Here is a 17,082-nt window from a genome sequence, read left to right on the forward strand (position 1 = left end):
GAGCGTTGCTGCTTCACTCAAGGCATCTGAATGTCTTTCTCACACCTAAGCCCTAACACGATCCACCAGCCAGGGGAAGACTGGTGGTGGAATACCTATCTTGCTTCTGGGGCCCATTCCAGTAGGTGCGCTCAGAGCACACCTAATGGATCAGGCCCCATTCAAAATCTAGCCAGAGGAGGAGCTAGTGCCGTTCTTATACCTTTCAGCCTAGCGATTCCAGCACCCACATGAGAGGTTGGAAACCCAAGCTTAAGTCCCCCCGTCCGCCTGATGGGGAGACAAAAAGGTAGCAGATCCCTGTTCAAATCCTGAGTGAGTGCTCTAACCACTGAGCTATTGGATAGTCTGATGCAGAGTTCTCTCAGTATCTCCTCTTGAAGCCATTCCACTTTGGAGATATTAGATTAGATAGTCAGTGGGCGAGAGAAGGAAAAAGATTCTCTAGCCTATTCCCCCTGCTCCAATGACTATCCTACAGCAAGCAGATGATTTAGAGCTCCTTGCAATTGAAGTCAATGGCAAAATGACCCATAACTGGAGAGCAGGATTCAGTCTGATATTACAGCCCACTAAAGACCCTGTGGCATTTTTTGAAAGGGCAGTGATAGGCTGCATTCGTGGATAACATTTCCCCTCTCCAGTGCGGCAAGCTAGAGATGGCTGCATTGTAGTTAGGCTTCAAAGCATTAGTTTAAAAAAAAAAATAAAAAAAATCGGTAAACATCGATTTCACCCTATATACCCAAACCAGCATTGCCAGCGATAACAACTGAGATTTACAGATGGGCAAAGAAAATGCTGCTTGAGAACTTAGAGCTTGATTTAAAGGCATTTACATTGTATGTTTTGACATATGATGTTGACAGTTTGTGTTCTAACAGTTATATAAAGCTTTAACTTTTTTAATCTCAACATCTACTGCCAATAATTAGTCTGAAAGCCCACATCATTTCCCATAACTGAACATTTATAAAAATAAAGTGCTTAAAACAAGATCCAAATTTATAAAAATTTGGAATCAAAATTCTGCTAAGCCTAATTGTACTGTTCGGAGCCTGTGAATTGCTTTAGGATGAAAGGGTCTATAAAGGAATAATGTTTTATTATGGCGGATAGTAGCATCATGGTAGCCTTTGACCCACCACGATTTCAACAGCTGTCAGCAGTCTCGATACACACTGAAATTTTTCTCCTGCTGAGAGGAGGAAATCACCCCGCTGAATGTCACTTCTGTGGCACACTGTGAACCACAGACCTTTCGCTCAATGTGGCTGCAAGATCATTTCGGCTATGGGAGTCCTATTGTGTTGACCATTATGCTGCTGTTCAGAGGAAAAAACTTTTCTTGTCAGACATCTGGATTAAAGCCTCTCTAATGAATGATGGATTTATTCTGTAACAGCAGGAAAAAAATGCATCTTTCTTTCCCCCCTGCCCCATTAAATGTGCTAATTCAGCAGTTCTCAAACTGTGGGTCAGGACCTCAAAATGGGTAGCGACCCCGTTTTAATGGGGTCAACAGGACTGGCATTAGACTTGCTGGAGCCTGGGGCCAAAGCCTGAGGCTCACCACCCAGGGCTGAAGCCAGCCTGCCCCCCCGGGATCACATAGTAATTTTTATTGTAAGGAGGGGGGTCACAGTGCAATGAAGTTTGAGAACCCCTGTGCTAATTTAACAACTCTGCTTCTGCATCTGATGTTGCAGCATTCTGCACTGACACCCTACTATTCAAACAGCCATTGGCTACAGTTTTAATTGATGTCTTAACTTTCTTAGATCTGCACAGGTGTCATTTGCACAATTAAAACAATTAGCATAGGATCATGTGAGGGTTTTTAACAATTGTTTACATAGATAAAACTCTGTGATTAAGAGGAAGGATGGTGGTGTAGTTAAGGTACTGGACCTGGAGTTGGGGAGGATATTGGTTCATTTCCCAGTCTGCCACAGACATCTCATAAGACCTTGGGCAAATCTCCTCAGTTTCGTATCTATAAAATGGGGATAATTAGGTGGATTTTCCCCCCCCACACACACACACCACCCTTTGTCTGTCTTGTCTATTTAAATTGTACAGGGACTGTCTCTTGTTGCGTGTATGTACATTGAGTAGCACCACACACACATCCAAGTTGGGGTCTCTAGGAGCTACTGCAATACAAATTTGTACAACCTGTCTAGTAATGTGGTGTTTTCCCCTATCAAATTTTTGTGTATGAGGCATAGAGTGATCGAATGATCCCAAATGGGACTAGGAGTAAAGATGTGTTGGTTCATTTTTAGCTCTGGCACGGACATGCTGTATGAGGTCAGGCAAATCATTTGACACACTGTGCCTAGGTTTCCCCCATTTGTAAACTGGGAATAATTAATACCCGCCACGCTATGGTACGAGAATTAAAGTGCATCACAAATACTGAGAACTTCAAATGAAAGGCAAGAGCCAAGCGGGATAACCCTTGTGTAATGAGTTTGAAGCAGCTTGCCTGAATCTGACGCAATAAGGCTCCTACATCTATCCCAGAACCTGTTGCACGTTCTTTTAAGGGAGCATCTTTGAAGGTTCTGAAGCATTCTTTTAGCTTTGGCCTTTTCCTCAGACCAGTGAGGTTCTGGGTTCCAACCGGGACCAGCCCCAGAGGTGCTGAAATAACCTTGGAGATATTCTTGTATTTTTAGGCCAGACATAAGTAGGATATACTAGAAATCTCAAGAACATCTGTTAACAGTAACATGAAGTTTCCAGGCCAATTTTGCAGATGCAGGAGGTCTGGCTGGGCTTCAGACAAGCGCCTTGACTGTGGCTACATATCCAAGCAACAGGTTCATCCAGCATAGACCCTACCCCATGGATCTCAGACTATGGATCTAATGCCAAATGCATTCCCGGGGGGTGGGGGAGAGAGAAAGAGGGGGTAATATGTGAACAGGCCCTTTCCTGGCTGTGCCTGTTATCAGGTAGAATGACTGCCAATCCAAGGCGCACTCCCCATGCTACCCAACTCACTGGAGGCTCTGCAGGAAAAGTTGAGCAAATGGGGTGGAGCTTTTTAGACCCCTATTCCTCCAAACAGTCAAAATAAGGGAGGAAGGGAGAGAAGAGAGTCCATCCTCTCTTCCCCCTTCAGCAGTCAGGAAGGAGTGAGAAAGAACTGAAGGGAATATCAAGCAGTTGTGTCGCAGAGAGCCATAAAGTGATTGCTTTGTCATATTTTTCCTGATGTTACAATGGACCCAATGAGTCAGCTTCATCCCTAGTGTAATTACACTGAGTTACACTTGGCATTTCATGGCAGCAATGATAGAACTCAGATCCTTATGTGCCAAAACCATAGCCTCCTGCCACTTAAGCTAAAGGATAATCACCACTAGCAGTATAGGGCTGATGACACACAGTTGATCAAGTCTGATTCCATCCAGCAGGGGGTACACACACAAGCCAATTCAATACATACTTATTTCCCATTAAAATGGATTAGCCACAGTATTGTACAAAACCCCCAGTTAGTCAATATGTGAATATCACTGGCTGATTGCAGAGTCCTAAACAGGAGCCAAAATTCACAGCCAAGGATGCCACTGTTTCTCATTTAAAAGTCCATTTTGTCTGTTGACATCAGCAACATGCAGCCAATGGCCCAAAACAGAAATAAGCACCCATCCTGCCAAAACCAAGGACAGGTTTAATAGCTAAAGGAGTACGGTAGTATTTTGGTAAATAAAATCTGCTTACTTAACAGCCTTTAAATAATGCAGGTGCATTTCCTGCTGTTAGTATCTGTTCAAGAATTTCATAAACAATTATTAATATCTATGCTAAAATGCAAAGCAGCAGGGAACTCAGTGATGTTATTAAAAAGTGGATTTTCATCAGCAGATTGTATTTAGCATCACACTAATGCTTTCTTATGAAGCATAAGCTATTCTATCTCCCTTGTCCCACGATCTCTGTAGCAAAGATGGATAACTGGGGGAAGTGTAATTAGCTAGGAGCAGCCCAGCATGGAGCAGTGCTGGCATCAAACGCTAGCTTCCAGAAGAGTCTTCAAACACACACACCTTTCTCTCCAATGTCCTCTCCATTCCTGCCCAGGATTTTGTATCCATCCAGTTTTCACAAGATGCATAACAAAATGAGACAGGATACTTGGGACTAGACTGCCAACAAAGCAGGAGAAGTCCTGTAAACCAGTTAATTCTTCAGAATGCTCTACATACATTCATTGTACTCTTCACAACACCCCTAGGAGGGAAAGACGCATCATCTGCCTCATTTTAAAAGGTGAGGAAACTGAGAAGCAAAGATGAAGCAACTTACCCAAAGTCACAGAGAAAATCTGCATCAGAGCCAAGATTCGAAGCAGGGGAGTTTCTGGTACCCAGGCCTGGGCTCAGACGACTTGATCGTGCCCCTCTCTGATCATTACACACTAGGACAAGTCTTCCAAGAGTTTTCCTCCCACGCTCTTCATTTGTCTCCTCATTCCTCCCCACCCCATGGTTTGATTTAACACACACACGTTCTGTTATCTGTCTATGATGGACTATAAAAATCCCCCTGGACAGCTCTTTGTCTTCTTCCGTATCTATCTGTGAAGCACCATGCATACCTGTGACATTTATTTAATGTCAGTAACTGGCCACTCTTTTCAAATGGTGAAGCTGTATTTTGTTGCTGTTACCACTGTATCATAGGTCATGCTACCAGCCCCAGCTATTAATGTTGGCCAGCACATCCCATTTACAAGATTCTGTTTTTGGTTGTTTATAACTTTGCCAAACTAACTGCTTTGACTAAAATTTTCCACACCTACCTCATGCTCAATTTTGGTGGGGCGGGGGGGGGGAGGGGGAAATATCAGCCAGAATGGTTCAGCTGTTTCCAAGAACAAGATTTGGGAATAATATTTTGTTTTGCCCACATGAAAGATTTTGGCATCGTTTTCTTTGAAAAGTTTTAATACCCCAGAGTTTGGAGCAGGGACTAGGAATTTGGCAAGGAGTGGCCTTTTTGTTAGGGTAGCACCGTTAGCCATCCCCATGAGAAGCTGCCCAGATTTGGCCACATTGTAAGCATGTGGAAAAATACATAATTTTTTTCACATGCTCATTAGTGACTTACTAGAGCTTCACAGCTAAATGCCCCAAAGTTTTGTCTGCATTTAGTATGCTCCAGCCCAAGGCTGAGCAGGAATTTCCTTGCAGTTACAGCTCAGGCCTGCTGTGAGCCAGGCTCGATCTGGGCACCAGAACTAAGAGGAGCCAGTCTGTCTGTCCCCCTCCCACACTGGGCCCATACAGGAGGAAGTCTGAGTCCAATGCAGAAGGAACAAAAGCCTGGGGGAGTAGATTGGAACAAGGAGCCTGCGGGGAGAAAAGAACGAACCCGAGATGAGGATTTGGGGTGGGAAAAGATTGGGGCTACCTGGACAAGAAGACTGGGACAGAGCATCTCGAAAGGTGAGACCAGGACTTGCTGCATAAGGAGACTGGGATGGGATGGGATGGGATGGGGAAGAGACAGGAGTAAGACAGAAGGAGGTCAAGATTGGGGGAAGAGAGCGGAAGAGTCTGTGCCCACTGGAGAAGACTCCCCTTCAGAACCTGGAATGGAAACCAAGATTCCCGAGCCCCACCTTCCTCGGCTGTCAGCTTGTAGCTGTGAAACCCACTGGCAAAGTGTCCTATCCCCTGCTACTGCTGTCCACAGAGGATAATGGTCTACTACTGTTATCAGTTACCCACGGTATGTTTACACTAGAAATGCTACAGCAGCACAGCCACAGCTGCACCACAGCAACAGAAGGGGTTCTTCATCGCTGTAGGAAATCCACCTCTTCAAGAGGCAGGAGCTAATTCGATGGAAAAAATTCTTCTGTGGATTTAGGGGTGTCTACACTAGGGTTTCGGTCTGCTTAATTACCTCACACAGGGCATGAGCTTTTTCACAATCCTGAGCAATGTCGTTAAGCCAACATAACTATATAGCATAGGCCAGCATTTAATTAGTGCAAGTGACAGAGGTTCATGTGGTGGATCTAAAGGCTCAAACCCTGCTGATGACCCAGATAGGGGCCAATATGCCACCACAGGTTCAAAATTCTGGTTTTGCTGGGGGTTTTTAAAAAAGCAATTACACACAAAAATGCAATGTTAAGAGAACATTAATGTCACAAAGTCAAGCACTGAAAAGTTAAGAAACACCAGAATTAAGGCTGTGCAAGACTAATTCAGCCCCATTGTGCATATCCATTACGATTCCATATTGTTTTTCCCCAGGACCCTTACCTCATTCAGTGCACAGGATGGACCGGCTCTTGGGATGAGTCAGGGTTGTGTAGAGATAAAAACGTTCTCTAAGGCTTCTGCTCCATTCGTTGTAGACATTGGTACGTGCCTAGAAAACGAGGCAGAGAACTGCAGGAAGAGAAAGGACAATCTCGTGGTTAAGGCAGTTCAATACCACCCTAGAGAATTGGATTCTATCCCCTACCGCCACCCCAGAGCTCCTATGTGATGCTAGTGGTCATGGGGCACACTCACCATCAGAGCAAACAGGCCAAACAGCAGCATTGTAGGGGTTCTTCTACTCTAGCACTGCCTGTCATCTGCTGTTCTGGTTTTATAGTGGTCTGCAGCTTCCATTGCCTGGGACTTTAGAGTTCAATCCTCTTCCAAGAGGTAGGGGTTAGCAGAAAAGCCCAAACAGAATCAAACCCAAGTCTACTGGCCTTTATGCCTTTGGCCCTCCTCTGTGGCCCCATCAGTCTCTACTTCTTTTAGTCTAGAGGCTTGTAGTCCCTCCTCTTACTGGCAGAGAGGTAAGAGAACCCAGGCCCACCCTCTAGTCTGAGTTTCAGCCCAAGGACCCTGAGTTAGGCAGAAAACTGCTCCTTCCATTTCCTTGGGATGGAGATTACAGAGCAGGAGTAGTGTAGTTTGGTCTCCTCATCTGGCTTCATCCCAGCCGGCTACTGAGGAGATTCCTCAAGTCCACTCATGGCCTTTCTGGCAGCTAGGTCATGCTTCAGGTAGTTACATTATCCCTCCTTAAGGCAGCCTCCTCTCCTGCAACCTGGCTGTATTTTAAACTCTTATTGGCATTTGCCTTAGATCAGGCATCCCCACAGCTCTCCTCCTAAAGCTGGGCTCCAGTTCAGGCTAGCTGCAGGCCCTCAGCCAGCTTTCTCGCCAGCTGAGCCCATTCCCCCAATCAGCCCTTTAGGCTGTGAAAGTTCCACAGGCAGACCTTCATACTCACCAGCAACTACACACCACAGAAACACTAACCCAGGAACCAACCCCCGTAGCAAACCTTGTTGCCTACTCTGTCCCCATATCTACTCTAGCGACACCATCAGAGGACCCAGTCACATCAGCCACGCCATCAGGGGCTCATTCACCTGCACATCTAATAATATTATATATGCCATCATGTGCCAGCAATGCCCCTCTGCCATGTACACTGGCCAAACCAGACAGTCCCTACGTAAAAGAATAAATGGACACAAATCAGACATCAGGAACGGCAACATACAAAAGCCAGTAGGAGAACACTTCAATCTTCCTGGACATTCTATAACAGATTTAAAGATAGCTAAACTTCAACAAAAAAACTTCAGAAACAGACTTCAAGGAGAAACTGCAGAACTAAAATTCATTTGCAATTTTAACACCATTAATTTGGGCTTGAATAGGGACTGGGAGTGGCTGGCTCACTACAAAAACAGCTTTGCCGCTCCTGGAATTGACACCTCCTCATCGATTATTGGAAGTGTACTATATCCACCCTGATCGAATTGGCCCTGTCAGCACTGGTTCTTCACTTGTGAGGTAACTCTCTTCTCTTCATGTGTCAGTATATAATGCCTGCATCTGAAATTTTCACTCCCTGCATCTGAAGAAGTGGTTTTTTACCCACAAAAGCTTATGCCCAAATAGATCTGTTAGTCTTTAAGGTGCCACCAGACACTTTAAGGTGTTGTTTTTGTGGATACAGACTAACATGGCTACCCTCCTGACACTTGACAGCATATACATGGGCCCCTTCCAAAAGCTCATCCCACTTGGCTGGGAGAGAGGAGAGCTTTGCTCTACTTACTCTGCAAGGCTTTTAGTCCCAAGCCCTTAAAGAAACAGTAAAAGGCCAGGCTCTATCACTCTTAAGGGAATAGACTAATCTCCAGCACATTAATCATGTCACTTAAGCCAAACTTTTCCCAGGTGGGTCACTAATCTTGTGTTTCACATTTTCTGTGTCCACAGTTTGAGATCTGATCTGAAGGGTGCTGAGTACACACAGCTGCAGGTGAAATCCATGGGAGCTGTGCTTTGAACATATAAAGTGCTTTATAATGCTAAGAAGTCTGAAAAATCAGGTTCTAGGTGTTTAGGCACCCAAAATTAGTGGCTACTTCTGACCTTAATCCTTCAGTGCCTCAGTTCCCCATCTGTAAAATGGGAATAACATCCATTCATTACTGTTTGTGAAGCACTCCGATCATGTAGCGATGAGCACCATAGAAAAATTTCATGAGGAAAATCTGCCCCAGCCCAGAGCCTGCACCCCACACCCAAATTCCCTCCCAGAGTCCTCACCCCCTCCCACACCCAAACTCCCTCTCAGAGCCTGCACCCAACACTCCCTCCCAGAGCCTTAGGCAGGTGTGTGTGGGGGGGAAGCAGGACTTGGACCCATTTTGGGCACCACCAAAAATTATACAAACCTGCTGCCCCTGCCAGTGGCCCTATCTTTATTTATCAGTAGCATGAATTGTGACCATTCAAAAAAACCTTAGACCCCAGTAGAAGGAATTGCTTCTTTGTACAACTCAAGAGTCAATCTGTAGGACTCCTGCTAAAGCTAAGCACTCGCAGAGCCACTGGCTTCATTGCATCCTCACTTCTGCACATTGTCTGTCTAGATTGTAGGTTCTTGGGGCAGGGACTTCAACTTCTAATTGCTTTGTAAAGTGCCTAGTACACTTTGGAGTCTATATAATATTGTAACATATAATATGTAAAAACACACACAATGGGTGATCAAAATGCTATCATGGAGTGCAGCTGCCTGCTTCAGAGGAAGTGCTAAGAGCAGGCAAGAGGCCTCTGGGCTACTGCAGCAAATATACCTGCTGGGATAAGGAGTTTAGATCAGTGCCTCTGCTTGTTTGAAGTTTGGGAGGATGGGGACTGGCAGTGCATGGTGGACAGGGGGAGAGGAAGTTTGTGCCTGGGGAAAGATACACCAGTTCATTTCTGCTCGTTGAGGTAGGGAGTGCAGCATGTCCCTTCTTCTGTGGATCTAAGACCAGGAGATTGAGGGATGGTTCTTGCGTGGAGCAGGAAGAAGGTGATGGTACACATGCGGGGCCTGGGAGCAGGGGAGGGAAGCAGACTTTCCACAAAAGTTGCTGCTTAAAGTAGGGAGTGCAGCAGTGCCATCTCCACTTATTTGGAGATGGGCGTGCGTTAATATATAGGGAAATAAGAGAAGGCAAATAGATGTAATTTAGGTGATCAAGGCTTCTACATTTAGAGCTTCCAAGCTTGCTGCTTCTGATCCGGAGTTGTCATGTCCACATCATCAGCCAATCAGCAGGAAGCATCCATAGGTGCTGGAACTAGGAGTGCAGGGGCTGCTGCTGCACCCCTTGGCTTGAAGTGGTTTCCATTATACACAAGGTTTACAGTTTGGTTCAATGGCTCTCAACCTCTACTATAAAAATTGTTGCAGCACCCCTGGAAGCATGGGTTTTTTCAGGGAGAAGGTGGTGAGACCAAGAGTATTTTAATACTAATGTCATGTATCATAGAGCCTCCTTTAGTTCAGGTAGTTCAGGCTTGAGGACAAACTCAGTCTGTTATCCCAGAACTCAGTGGAATTACTCTGGATTCACACCAGTGTGGCTGAGAACAGCTCTGTGTTCTATGGGTAGGGCCCTACCAAATTCACGGCCCATTTTGGTTAATTTCACAGTCATAGGATTTTAAAAATCATAAATCTGAAATTTCACAGTGTTGTAACTGTAGGGGGCCTGACCCAAAATGGGCTTGTGGGAGAGGTCGCACGGTTACTGTAGGGAGGTCGCAGTATTGCCATCCCTACTTCTGTGCTGCAACCGACGGCAGCGCTGCCTTCAGAGCTGGGCTTCCGGCCAGCAGCCACCGCTCTCCAGCTGCCCAGCGCTGAAGGCAGAGCCACTGCCAGCAGCAGCACAGAAGTAAGGATGGCCTGGTATGGTTTTGCCACCCTTACTTCTGCGCTGCTGCCTTCAGAGCTGGGTCCTCAGCCAGCAGCTGCCACTTTCTGGCCACCCAGCTCTGAAGGCAGCAGCGCATGTGTAAGGGTGGCCTGGTATAGTGTTGCCACCCTTACATCGGTGCTGCTGCTGGTGGGGTGCTGCATGGTCAGCAGCCACCGCTCTGTGGCCACCCAGCTCTGAAGGCAGCACAGAAGTAAGAGTGGCAATACCACATCCCCCTACAATAACCTAGCGACCCCCCCCCCCCACAGCTCCCATTGTGGGTTGGGACCCCCAGTTTGAGAAACACTTGTCTCCCTGTGAAATCTGGTCTTTTGTGTAATTTTACCCTATACTATACAGATTTCATGGGGGAGACCAGATTCACATTCAGTAACGCATTTTTCAGGGCCGTGAATTTGGTAAGTCCCTATCTATGGGGCCAAAATGCCCATGTGTGCAGCATAACTGATGCCTGTGATGTCTGTATGAATAAGTCACATATTCCTTACAGCACAGAGATTGTATTTGCCTTGTGATGCTCTGTGCCACATGTAGCCAAGGCAGGTTTAGAAATAGGTAAGTTCATTTTTTTAAAACTGAATGCTACTTTTATTATTATTAATTTTATTACATACACTTATTTGATAAACACCAAAGAAGTTGGATGTTATCCATGGCTCTGGCTCCTTTTTTGCATGGCATTCAAAGCAACTACTCTTGTGAAAGCAAATGGTCCATTTAGTTGGAGGATCTTTAAGGCAGAAATTAGATCAGATTCCTAAACAGATGTGCCCATCTCTCGGGAAATTCCTTGCTTTCTAGGCCTCAAGCTAACACCAGAAAGGGGTGGGGGGTGGAAATCACTGTACATGGAGAACTTTATTCAGATTCAATCCACGGATTGCTGCTGTCTATAAAATTATTGTTATAGGAACACAAAAATATCTCTTGGAAATCGCCTGTCAATTTAAACCACTTTGTGCACCTAGGAATATAAGCCATGAACTGATTCTTTTCTCTTTTAATTTAAAAAAAAAATCTTGTTTTTTTGTTTTGTTTTGTTTGTTTGCTTATTTTTAAATCTGGTTTAATGGAAACAAATGTTGCTGGGATTGCTGTAAAAACGAGAAATACTTCTGTTCCGTCCAATCTTATTCACTTTCAAAGCTGCTGTGAGAAGACCTTGTCTGGGTGGGTGGGTAGATGACTGAAATCGTGGCATTTTCTATATAGATCAATGACTGCAACGACCACCAATAATATTTTATATAATCAGATGAAAAGCTTCCCCTTTTCTGTTTAACACGTGTCATGCAAAAACTGGAACTACAAGTCCGTGGGTCAAATCCAGTTCAGGTCAGTAGTAATCTAAAAATGATGACTTATTGTCAGCCCCTATGAAATAAGTTTGCTGGTGTCAATTCAGTTCCTAGGGGACAAATGTCCACATCAAAAGATTATCAGCACTAACTGGCGAACTCCGGGTCAGGCCCATGTTGAGAGTGGTACAAAGCTGTACTATGCCAGGGGAACCTTGGGGAGATGTGCCCCAACACAGCAACCTCTGGAACCAGGGGAACGTGCCCACTGCACCATCCCTTAGGCAGCATAGCATGTGCTTCCCTGTGCATTTGTCTGTCTCCCTTCCGTGGTTGGTCATGCCCCAGGCTCCGCCCTGCCTGTTTTGCATGTCCAGAGCCCCAAGAAGAATTAGGAAAGAGCAGTTACTGAACACAAGGACTGCCATTGTGCCTGTCCTCTGCACAAAGGTCAGAAGGCTTGTAGCATCCTCCTCTCTCCTTCAGCTCCCAATCTGGCCCCTGGTTGGCAATCTCAGCAGAGAGGCTGGCCAGCATGGGGCATGAGGAATAAGCCATCCCCATACCACTAGAGGTAGCCCCTCCAGGTCAGGCACATTGGCAGGCTAGTGTGAGGAAGCTTGGAATGCTGCTGCCAGTTCTGTATCTGCTTTGTGGCTAAGAAGAGGCCTGCAGTCTTCAGGACTGTGTGATCCTCAGCCTGGCACTTTTCCCAAGCTCTAAATTAACAGACACACAGAAATTGTTTGAAGTCACTCCAGCCATTAGATGGATTGACACAGTTCCTTAGCCATAATCTGTCCCGAGGATGCTCCCAGCTGGGACTTGTATCCTAGTCATCCAGAATTTGTGATCACACAGGCCACGTGATAGCCTCTTAGTTGCCTGCATTCATGCCCATGTGTTCGTCTGGCAATGTCCCCATTCACAAGCTGTTTGACAAGGTCTCAGCTGCCAGGCAATGATGCGTTTAGACAGGAACCCTGCGTTTCGACAGGACTGTAAATGCCATCTCTTTTGCAGGGCTTCCCTTCCCTGCTACATTGGAATCACATCTCTTTACCTGATGACAGCAGCTATATCTTCCCATTCTATCCCCTCCCTCCTTGAGTCACCTGCACAGTAGAGCTATAGATGAGGCCATGTTTGTAGACCCTTGTGCCCACCATCAAGGTCCCAAGGCTCCAAGGAAACTCCTCAAGTTTTCAAAATCTATATCAAGCCCCATACTGACAATCAAACTTGTGGACAAATTTAACCAGTCACAAGGTTTACATTTGCCAAACCAGTATGTGTATAATGCCACCTTGTCCATAACAATATCTTCATAAATGATCTGGAGGAAGGTGTGGATTGCACTCTCAGCAAATTTGCAGATGATACTAAACTGGGAGGAGTGGTAGATACGCTGGAGGGCAGGGATAGGATACAGAGGGACCTAGACAAATTGGAGGACTGGGCCAAAAGAAACCTGATGAGGTTCAATAAGGATAAGTGCAGGGTCCTGCACTTACGACGGAAGAACCCAATGCACAGCTACAGACTAGGGACCGAATGGCTAGGCAGCAGTTCTGCGGAAAAGGACCTAGGGGTTACAGTGGACGAGAAGCTGGATATGAGTCAGCAGTGTGCCCTTGTTGCCAAGAAGGCCAATGGCATTTTGGGATGTATAAGTAGGGGCATAGCGAGCAGATCGAGGGACGTGATCGTTCCCCTCTATTCGACATTAGTGAGGCCTCATCTGGAGTACTGTGTCCAGTTTTGGGCCCCACACTACAAGAAGGACGTGGATAAATTGGAGAGAGTCCAGCGAAGGGCAACAAAAATGATTAGGGGTCGGGAACACATGACCTATGAGGAGAGGCTGAGGGAACTGGGATTGTTTAGTCTGCAGAAGAGAAGAATGAGGGGGGATTTGATAGCTGCTTTCAACTACCTGAGAGGTGGTTCCAGAGAGGATGGTTCTAGACTATTCTCAGTGGTAGAAGAGGACAGGACAAGGAGTAATGGTCTCAAGTTGCAGTGGGGGAGGTTTAGGTTGGATATTAGAAAAAACTTTTTCACTAGGAGGGTGGTGAAACACTGGAATGCGTTACCTAGGGAGGTGGTAGAATCTCCTTCCTTGGAAGTTTTTAAGGTCAGGCTTGACAAAGCCCTGGCTGGGATGATTTGATTGGGGATTGGTCCTGCTTTGAGCAGGGGGTTGGACTAGATGACCTCCTGAGGTCCCTTCCAACCCTGATATTCTATGATTCTATGATAACAGGTGACCAGTGGTGGGCCAGATGTAAAAAATAAACTTTGCCCATATTGGTCCTGAATGGGAGACACTTTCATTACATGGCACACTGGCAAAGACACAAACACAAAGGAGAGATCATCTGATGGGAAGAAGTGAAGAGACACAAGAGGACAGAACCTGGAGCCATAGTATAGGCAGCAGACCTCATGCACAATTTAAATTTCTTTGAGGACAGATTTTTCATATTGTGCATATTTTTTATTTATGATCTTCATTATGCCTTTTAGCCAGTCACGGCTCTCTAAGTACACCTATTGTGTTAGCAACCACGTTGTATCTGCCGACACTGGAAAATCAGGGAGATTCTGCCAGCAGTGGAGCAACAGATAAGATTGTGTGTGTATAAATTTAAGATCACTAGCTTCACCCAGGCCTTGAAATGCCTGTTATCAAAACCATGGTGGAAATAAGCATGAGACTTGTATTTTCCACTCAGAAATTATTAGGCTTGAGTGTTGTGTCACCCAGCCTTGAAGAGAACGCATGCCATACCCACCTAATCTGAGGCATTTGGTCCAAGATTCTGGTTTTTGGAGTTCACTCACCAGCCTCCAGAATCTCAGGCCTTTCAGTGCTGCAGCTGTGAAAGTGACATTGAGCAGAGTACAGGAGGAATAGAGATGGATTCTGTCTAGACCAGCTGCAGTGAAGACAGTTCTTGAGACCCACTGTTGTGCAATAACTTAAAACTGGGAATATATTTTGCTCCTGATTTTAAATAAATACATTTCTTTTATGTCAATTGGTTTTTGGTCCTGTAGCAAAGAGAATCCTTGGAGATGGTGTCTGGGAAGCAGCCAAGATGAAGAGCTCAGGCTTTTTCAGGTATGGTTCATGCTCCCTATGTCAACATTACCATCTCCCCACACATGGCTCATTCATTAAGAGGGCACATCTATCACTACAGTACACCTAGCATCCAAACCATTAGCAAGATTTTGCGCCCTCTTTCCTGGAACTTTGCAAGTATTGTGGACAGTGGTTATAGAAGTTTTGCTCCTTCTAGTAGGGAAATATTGCTTGTAATTAACCATGTAAAGTGTACCCAGATACCACACTGAAGCACTTCACATCTGTGATAAATAATGTATCATTATGGCCCAGTTTCTTTTCATGGACTTTTGAGGGAAGGAGAAAGTGTGATTTCCGGCTGTCATCTAGTCAAGTGTGTGACAGGGTATGAGTGCTACAGACTAAAAATAAGAAACAATTTTTTGCCCTGAGGGTGACTAACCATTGGAACAACTTGCCTAGGGATGTGGTGGAGTCTGTTACTTGATTTTTTAAATCAAGTGCTTTCTAAAATATATGCTCCAACTCAGACAGATGTTATTCTACAACCTGTATTATGCAGATCAGACTAGATCATCATAATAATCCCTTCAGGCCCTGAAATCTATGAACCTATAGGTGGGATGCAGCAATTTTCAGGTCCTGAAATTGACATGGACACCTCCGCAGCCAAACTGTAGAAGACCACAAAGTCTCCTTAACCACATAGCAGTGACCTTTTGCTGAATACAACCCCTTGTTGTTCATCTCTGGCAGCAAACCTGCACTAATCAGTCTTTCAAGCCTGTGCAGTCATGAAGTGCAGGTAAATGCTGACCAGAAACCTCTAGTCATTGATGGGGTGAGATTCACAAAGGGGATTTATTGTTTCCCACTACTGAGAGTATTTTGAACTGAAAGGGAGAACTCTAATTTCTAGAGTTAAATCTGCAATGTACATGATGTTAAGGGTTTTAATCCTTTTACTCAAAATGACTTGAGAAGAGTTACACACATTTGCTCATTCTAGGAAGTGATAGAAGTGCAACAGACATAGAGACAAGGTGAAACCAAAATTCTGAATCTGAAGCTACCAAACCTTGGGGAAATTCAGATCCAGATCCAAAATCTAAACTGGGGTAACATACTCTGTGGGACTCAGAGAAATGGGTGTAGCAGGAAAATCAACTATTCAGAGGGTGGCAGAAAGTGTAAGATGAAGTAGTTCCCTCCCAAACCATAGCTTGCATCTTCCTCCGCCCCCTCACCAATGTAGTTTCCCTTTCACCCACTTGTTGACATAATTCACATCACTTTATATATTATCTGAAACGAAGTCTGTGTTTCAGCTGCATGAATTGCTCTTCACTTTCCTTCCTAAAAAATGTGTGATGTTGCTGGTGCAGAATGGATGTCACGTTGCACCCCAGAGGTGATAATATTTCAGTGATGTGAGATATGATTATACAAAGAGACAGATTCATTCCTTACTGATGTAAGGGCTACAAGCCCCACTGGCACCCCTGAAGCAGCTATGTTGGAGGGAAAGTTCAGGCCAAGGGAGGCCACTTTATATTCCGGCAGATTGTTAAGGGAAAGCATGGAAACAGTATATCACCCTTCTGGCTGGCCTCACCTCACGCTTACTATGCTGGCTCTGCCTACTTTTGGGACTGCATTGACTGACTGCGGGCCAGGTGCTGCCAGTGTAAATGGATGATTGTAAAAGGTTCTGGCATGTAAAGCACTATATAAAGGTAGGATACTATCAAAGCAGATATAGTGGAAATTTGCCTTTGACTTCAGCTTGGTGTCCTATGAGAGTCTTTAATCATCCTGATGAAGAACCCTTACAAATTCCTTTTCATTCTTGTCCTTTTGCCCTAGTTTCCCTCTCGATTCTCCTCCTGCTATATACTAATCACTATCCCCTGCAGATGCTCACATACCATCTGCCGATTACCAGATACCAGCAGATATTGCATTTCTGCAGAGGAGAATTTAACCCACACTGATAGCTTGCTCTCCACTCTGACATTCTCTATTTAATGCCCATCTCAGCAGATAGTCGCTATCTGGTAAAATTATCAGGAAGTCACTAATATCACAGTCAGGCACATACTGGGGGTTTTTTTTTTCCTCCTTGTTATTTCCAGGTCAGTCTTGCTTCCTGAATTCAGCATGTTGGCAGCGTCAGCCGCCTTTTTGGTCCTACATGACAAGGCTTCTATGCCCTCCCCGAATCCTGCCTCACTGCTGCCTCGTGCGTTCACTTGTCAATGGAGCACAGTTTGCATCCATGCAATTACATTTATAAAACAATGAATAATTAAATCATAAATCAAACAATATAGGAGATTACCACATGGCTAAGCATTTGCAGTCAATTTTTGTTGTGCCTGTAGTCCTTAATTTATATTGAATAAATTGGTGGGTGG

The 17,082-nt window shown here is 45.1% G+C and overlaps 1 long non-coding RNA gene across 1 annotated transcript in view; it reads right to left on the minus strand.

The window, feature by feature from the left end:
• Nucleotides 1-4,555, minus strand: part of LOC122465169 — a 58,486-nt gene extending 53,931 nt beyond the window's left edge. Inside the window, exon 1 of the long non-coding RNA XR_006289794.1 lies at nucleotides 4,324-4,555. This is a non-coding gene — a long non-coding RNA (uncharacterized LOC122465169). The remainder of the gene's footprint in view (nucleotides 1-4,323) is intronic.
• Nucleotides 4,556-17,082: the final 12,527 nt, after the last annotated feature.

This window comes from Chelonia mydas, chromosome 3 (genome assembly GCF_015237465.2).
Source record: "Chelonia mydas isolate rCheMyd1 chromosome 3, rCheMyd1.pri.v2, whole genome shotgun sequence".
Taxonomy (NCBI): Eukaryota; Metazoa; Chordata; order Testudines; family Cheloniidae; genus Chelonia; species Chelonia mydas.